This window comes from Carlito syrichta, unplaced genomic scaffold (assembly GCF_000164805.1).
Source record: "Carlito syrichta isolate Samal-C Ts95f unplaced genomic scaffold, Tarsius_syrichta-2.0.1 Scaffold302340, whole genome shotgun sequence".
Classification (NCBI taxonomy): Eukaryota; Metazoa; Chordata; class Mammalia; order Primates; family Tarsiidae; genus Carlito; species Carlito syrichta.
The window spans coordinates 198129-205246 of NW_007246436.1; positions in this window are offsets into that span (position 1 = coordinate 198129).

The following is a 7118-nucleotide window of genomic DNA, read 5'->3' on the forward strand; positions in this document are numbered from 1 at the left end:
CCGCGGCCCGACGGGCGAGCGGGCTCCGGACGTCGACGGAGCCCGGCCGGAGCGATCCGAGCCACGCCATGCCAGCAGCCCAGCCGCGATCCGGGCATTTCCCCAGCCAATCTCTTGCCTCGGGGCCCGTTTCAATTAGAAATCCCACAAAGGGCCGCGGCTTGGGCGTTACACCTCGGAGCCGGCACTGCTGGCTGCACGGCGCCCTTGCTGCGTGGAGCCGCACGCGTCTTTTCCTCCCTGCCTTGGTTTCCCACTCTGATTCCGGTTTGGAGGAGAGAGGAAGGGCAGGGAGTGGATCATCTAATCTGCATAAGCAGCCTTCAGCTCTTGGGAAGCCCGTCGCGAAAGACGATTGAAGTCATGGCAACTTCCATGTCCCCCAAGGTTTGAACTCTAGGCTCAAAAGACGCCGAGTGAACGCAGGGTAGGATTATTTATTGCCACGCGAGGTTTTTCTACATGCAAATGCAGGGAGTTTCTGCAGACATCCTCTGCTTTGTTTCACAGCATCCTTTGGAGACAAGCTCGAGTGCCTGGTAGTGTTGTAGTCATTTTAAAGGCAGACAACTGAAGTATGGAAAGGTTAGACAGCTTGCATGATGACTCCCACAGAGAGGAGTCCAGTCTCACACAGACAACAGAAAAGGTTTGTTCACAGGGTATGTCATCCCCTTGCCTTCTGTGCGGTGGGAGATATTATTTATTCTGATACCAGTTTTATTCAGACTTCTTGGAGTGTCAGAGCATGGATACAAAGATGATCCCGAAACTCGATCGAATCTAAAGCCTTTTCCAATCTTTCAGAATATAGTCAAACATAACTTAAAAGCAGCCGTCTTTCACACTGGTGCTACCAGATGTGCTCCCATAGACATCTGTTCTCTCTCTCTCTCTCTCTCTCTCTCTCTCTCTCTCTCTGCAAGTATAGAAAAAGTCAACAACTTGTTTAAGTAGGAAAGACTTTTGCCATAGTCAGATTAAGTAAGTGTCCGGCCTCATGGCTATTTGCAAAATAAGCAGCTTTCTTTCCTTCCCACTTATTCCTGTAACCCAGGGAACACTTGGGTGCAAGGAGTAGCTCAACTTGGTCTTGCCCTTTTTCTTAGGGTCCAGAGTCCCTTACGTAATTAACCCTCAAGAAACTGAGTTGCTCACCTTCATCAGACAGGTAACTCCAAGTTTAACCTAGGTGGGCATGCCAGGATGAAACCTAGGAAAGCAACAGAACAGTCATAGTAGTACTGACATTGAAAAGGACAGCAATAGCAAAGTTTGTCGAATTGCAGCCAGCTCTTTTCCAGTTGAAAACCATTTGTTGACTAGTCTGCATTGGAGGAAAGGGTGCTTTAAACAGATAGGCACAATGGTTTCTCCTCAGGCAGGCCTTGTTGATATTCCGAAGCAGATGTGTAGGGTGAGATAAGAGATAGATGACTAGTGTTGTCTCCCACAATCACAGTGGCTGGTGGGCAAGGGCAGATCGGTGAGGCTCGCTGCATTACCCTAAAAGAGTCATTTTCAAGGAGAGTAGCGCTTGAAGGGTTCTCCAAGAAGGCCACTAGAACTATGAACTATATGGCAGGATAGGGAGAGGGGCAGAGTGGTGTATAGGAAGGAAAGAAAAATTCAAGAATAATTGAGACGAGGGTCCCGGTGCATTAATAAGTCTCTGCCTTCTTGAGCAAAGCTAAGACCTGACAAATGCAGAGTCAAAATTCAGATCACCCACTTTTGGGAGGCATTTAGGGGGTGAAAAGAGAACCCTAGTTTGGTTAGCTCAGTTAAAGTATTTCTGATTAGCTGGGCGTGGTGACTTATGTCTGTAATCCCAGTACTTTAGGAGTCAGAGGTGAAAGGATTGCCTAAACTCAGGGGTTCAAGACCAGCCTGGGCAACTTGGTAAGACGACCTCATCTCTACAATAAATAAATAAAATTAGCTGGGTGTAGTGGTGCACGCCTGTGGTTCCAGCTATTTGAAAGGCTGAGGCAGAAGGATCCCCTGAGCCCAGCAGGTCGAGGCTGCGGTGGCTGTGAGCATGCCACTGCACTCCAGCCTAGGGCGACAAAGTGAGACTGACTCAAAAAAAAAAAAAGGTATTTCTGATTTCTCCTTACACGTTAAGGAAGAAGTAAGGATGTCCCAAACAGTGTAGTTCTAGACCAAACTAGAGAAGTTGGTCTTGAAGATTCCCCAGGAGGTAGCATTACCAGTGTTTCGAAAGCTTCTGCATAGGCCTGGTGCGGTAGCTCATGCCTATAATCCCAGCAATTTGGGAGGCCGAGGTGAGAGGATTGCCTGAGCCCAAGGGTTCAAGACCAGCCTGGGCAACTTGGTGTGACCTCATCTCTACAATAAATCAAAAAATTAGCCGGGCGTGGTGGCATGTGCCTGTAGTTCCAGTTACTTGGAAGGCTGGGCAGACGGATCGCCAGAGCGCAGCAGTTCGAGGCTGTGGTGGCCGTGACTGTGCCAGTGTACTCCAGTCTGGGTGACAGAGTGAGACTCCAACTCAGAAAAAAAGAAAAAAAACTGGCAGTCAAATTTGAATTGATCAGGAAAAAAAGAAAAGAAAGCCATAAATGCCCTGCAGATTTTTTTTCTTCTTCTTCTTCTTGAGTTGGAGTCTCACTCTGTCACCCAGGCTGGAGTGCAGTGACACGCACACAGCCACTCCAGCGTCAACCTGCTGGGCTCAGGCGATCCTTCCGCCTCAGCCTTCCAAGTAGCTGGAACTGCCCTGCAGAACATAGATGTCATATGAGATTCTTATATTAATAAATTACATGGAGCCGGGCTCAGTGACTCAGCCTGTAATCCTGCGCCTTGGGAGGCTGAGGTGAGTGGATTGCCTGAGCCCGCGGGTTCGAGACCCGCCCGGGCAACTTGGCGAGACCTAATCTCTACAATAAATAAAAAATTAGCCGGGCATGGTAGGGCGCGCCTGTAATTTCAGCTACTTGGAAGGCTGAGGCAGAAGGATCGCCAGAGCCCAGCAGGTGGAGGCTGCGGTGGCCGGGAGCGTGCCGCTGCATTCCAGTCTGGGCGACAGAGTGAGACTCCAACTCAAAATAAATAAATAAATAAATTACATGGAATGTAGTGGAGCCTTTCTTTGGGACCATGGGACCACCACTTTCCCTGGCCCAGTGCTTCCTGGCTGCCACTTTTCCAGGCATACGGCCCTGCGTGGTGCATACCCATGTCTCCTGAATCATGGGATTGACTTTGGCTGGTGGGGCAACTGCAGCCACATCTGGGATCCACCTGCTCTTTGGCAGCCTTAACTTTGCTTTAGGGCCAAGCCACCCTCACTTCTCACTTCTTTTTTTCTTTTTTTTTTTGAGACAGGTGGTGCAGTCATAGCTCACTGTAACCTCAAACTCCTGGGCTCAAGCCAGCCTCCTGCCTCAGCCTCCTAAGTAGCTGGGACTACAGGTATGTGCCACCAGGCTCAATTAATTTTATTTTTAAAATCTTTTTGTAGAGACAGGGTCTTGCTATGTTGCCCTGACTGGTGTCAAAACCTTGGCCTCAAGCGATCCTCCAGCTTCAGCCTCCCAAAGTGCTGGGATTGCAGGCATGAACTACCGCGCCAGCCACTTCTTATTTATAAAAGGGTGAGACGTCCTGTCCCAGAATGGGGCTGAAGGATGCAGAGTCCTGTGCTTCAGCTATACCTGTGCTTGCTAGGGCAAAGTTTCTGGCACCCTGGAGTTTCAGGGTCTGCAATCTTGGGCTTGCACACTGGTTCAGGTTGGTGGTGATAGTTGTGTGGTATTCCAGCCACATCTCCAAGGGGCCAAGTACCTGTTCTTTTTTCTTTCTTTTTTTTTTTTTGGAGTCGGAGTCTCTGTCGCCCAAGCTGGAGTGCAGTGGCATGCTCATGGTCACTGCAGCCTCGACCCGCTGGACTCAGGCGATCTTTCTGCCTCAGCCTTCAAGTAACTGGAACTACAGGCGTGGGCCACCATACCTGGCTAATTTTTGTGATTTATTGTAGAGACAAGGTCTCACCAAGTTGCCCAGGTTGGTCTCAAAGCCCCGGGCTCAGGCAATCCTCTCATTTTGGCCTCCCAAAGTGCTGGGATTATAGGCTTGAGCCACCACTCCCGGCCTGTCCCCCAATTTCCATAGCTTTCTCTTCATCCTCTGGCGTATTTCTGGTCAAACCTGCCACCCACAGTCTCACATTTGATTCAATCTCTGTGTGACTATTATCATTGACTACAAAATACATACCAATTTCAAACAGCCTACTAGGTCCTCAAGATGTGAAACATCAGACTGGGATCCTGTTCTCAAGGAGCGTACAGTTTAGTTGGATAGAGAAAAAAAAAAACTGGCCGATATACCTATTAACCAAAGAAACAAAACAACAACATGACAGAGCTGAAGAAGGAAAGCAGGAAGAGGATTCATGCACAGATCCAGAAGCTGCAACAGAACTCTTTCTTCCAGGACTTCCGGGGTGTGTACTTGGTGCTGAACTAACTTCCACTTAGTGTCTACTAGTTTCTCCTCTATGAAGGGGATGTTAACACTGAATCATAGAATCTTAGAGCCAGTGGGGGGGGATCAGAAGTCATTTAATCCAACCTGCTCATTTTAAAAACTGACAATCTGAAGCCCGAAGATGTTAAGCAGCTTGGCCAAGGTCATGCAGCTAGTTTAGTAATGAAATTGGAACCATAAACCATATCTTCTGATAGCTGGTCCAGTGCACTTTCTGCTACTCCTTAAATTGATGGCATTTTCTAACTATAAGCTCAAATGATGGTTTATTCATTTTTTCCCCCCAGAAAGATCACGTGCCTGTGCTGGACACCTGACTTGGCACTGGAATTGCAAACATGAGTGATATGAAGCTACAATTCCAGAGAGCAAGTCAGGTCAACAAAGAAATTATCCTTCACGCCTTCTTGAGGTAAATAAAATAAAATAAATTATCTTCCAAACTGAGACCCTTTGAAAAAACAAAAGGGTCTAATAATAGCTGCATGTGTACCTGAGGTGTAAACCAGGACTCAGTGCCATGATGAACATCGGGTCTGTCCAGGATATGTACACAGTCTTCAAAGGATGCTGCCAGGGCACAAAGGTGGGAGGGGTCACTTCTGCTCTGGGGGAAGAGTGTCTATCCACTCAGGAGAGGAGTCCTCAGGAAGCCACTGCTTGAACTGACTTCTTTTTTTTTGAGTTGGAGTTTCACTCTGTCGCCCAGACTGGAGTGCAGTGGCACGCTCCCAGCCACCGCAGCCTCAACCTGCTGGGCTCCGGCGATCCTTCCGCCTCAGCCTTCCAGGTAGCTGGAACTACAGGCGTGCACTACCACGCCCAGCTAATTTTTTGATTTATTGTAGAGACGAGGTCTCGCCAAGTTGCCCAGGCAGGTTTCGAACTCGCAGGCTCAGGCACTTCACTCACCTCAGTCTCCCAAAGTGCTGGGATGACAGGCTGAGCCACCAAGCCCGGCTTGAACTGACTTTAAAATCACTGGTTACTGGCCGGGCATGGTGGCTCATGCCTGTAATCCCAGCACTTTGAGAGGCAAAGGCGAGAGGATTGCCTGAATCCAGGGGTTCAAGACCAGTCTAGGCAATTTGGCGAGACCTTGTCTCTACAACAAATCAAAAAAATTAGCCGGGTGCAGTAGTACTCACCTGTGGTTCTGGCTACTTGGAAGGCTGAGGCCAAAGGATCACCGGAGCTAGCAGGTCAACGCTGGGGTGGCCATGAGTGTGCCACTGCACTCCAGCCTGGGCAACAGAGGGAGACTCCAAATCAAAAAAGAAAAAAAATTACTGGTTACTGGCCAGGTGTGGTGGCTCACACCTGTAATCCCAGCACTTTGGGAGGCCGAGGCATTCGAGACCAGCCTGGGCAATTTGGCAAGACCTTGACTCTACAATAAATAAAAAAAATTAGCCAGGCGTGGTAGCTGACCTGTGGTTCCAGCTACTTGGGAGGCTGGACCATGCAATGAACATGTCACCTTGCTCAAAGTATGACACTCTCAGGGTTTGGAGATGAGAATCCTTTCTTGGTGGGGCATGGTGGCTCATGCCTATAATCCCAACACTTTGGGAAGTGGAAGCAAGAGAACTGCCTGAGTCCAGGGGTTCGAGACCAGCCTGGGCAACTTGGTGAGCCCTCCCTCATCTCTACAACAAATCAAAAATTAGCCAGGCATGGTGGCACAGAAGGATTATCTGAGCCTAGCAGTTTGAGGCTGTGGTGGCCATGAGCGTATCACTGCACTCTAGACTGGGCAACAGAGTGAGACTCCAATTTAAAAAAAAAAAAAAAGAATCCTTTCTCATAGGTTGTTGTAATAGAACTAAATGAGTTAATATTCCTGTGCTAGAATGGCTTCTGAAACATAGTAAGTGAGTTTCTCAAATTGAGCTTACTGTTGATTTCCAGACTCGAGCACGACTGTCCTCCTCCATTCCAGTCCTCATAAAGCCAACAGCACCCTTCTCAGGGTCCCTCTGACAGCCTGTGCAAGTGTGACCCCACCCTCTTGGGCCCACCCCCTGCTGCTGAACATCTCATTTCAGGGGATGGCACAGCGGGCCAGTGGACCCCTCCCCCTTCCTCCTGGCCCACACATCCAGTGTGTGACCACACCCTGTCGAATGCGCCTCCTTTCCTGTTATCTCTTCTCTCCACGCCCCTTATTGCCCGAGACCATGGCCTGGATTTCTCTCACGAAATGGACAGAATACCTTTCCCAGTTTACCTGAGAAAACCACAGCAAATGAGTTATTAGATAAATTCTTTTCTGTTTTGTTTTTAGACCCAGAGTCTTTGCTATGTTGCCCAGGCTGGAGTGCAGTGACACAATCATGGCTCACTGCAGCTTGGAACACCTGGACTCAAGCAATCCTCCTTGCATTGGCCTCCCAAAGTGCTGGGGTTATAGGTGTAAGCCACTATGCCCAGCTTTATTAGGTAAATTCTATGAAGAAAATAGGAATGAGGAAGTGACATTAAAGCTGAGACTGTATGTTAAAAAGGAACATTTCAAACTGGGCTCGGTGGCTCAGCCTGTAATCCCGCGCCTTGGGAGGCTGAGGTGAGTGATTGCCTGAGCCCACGGGTTCGAGACC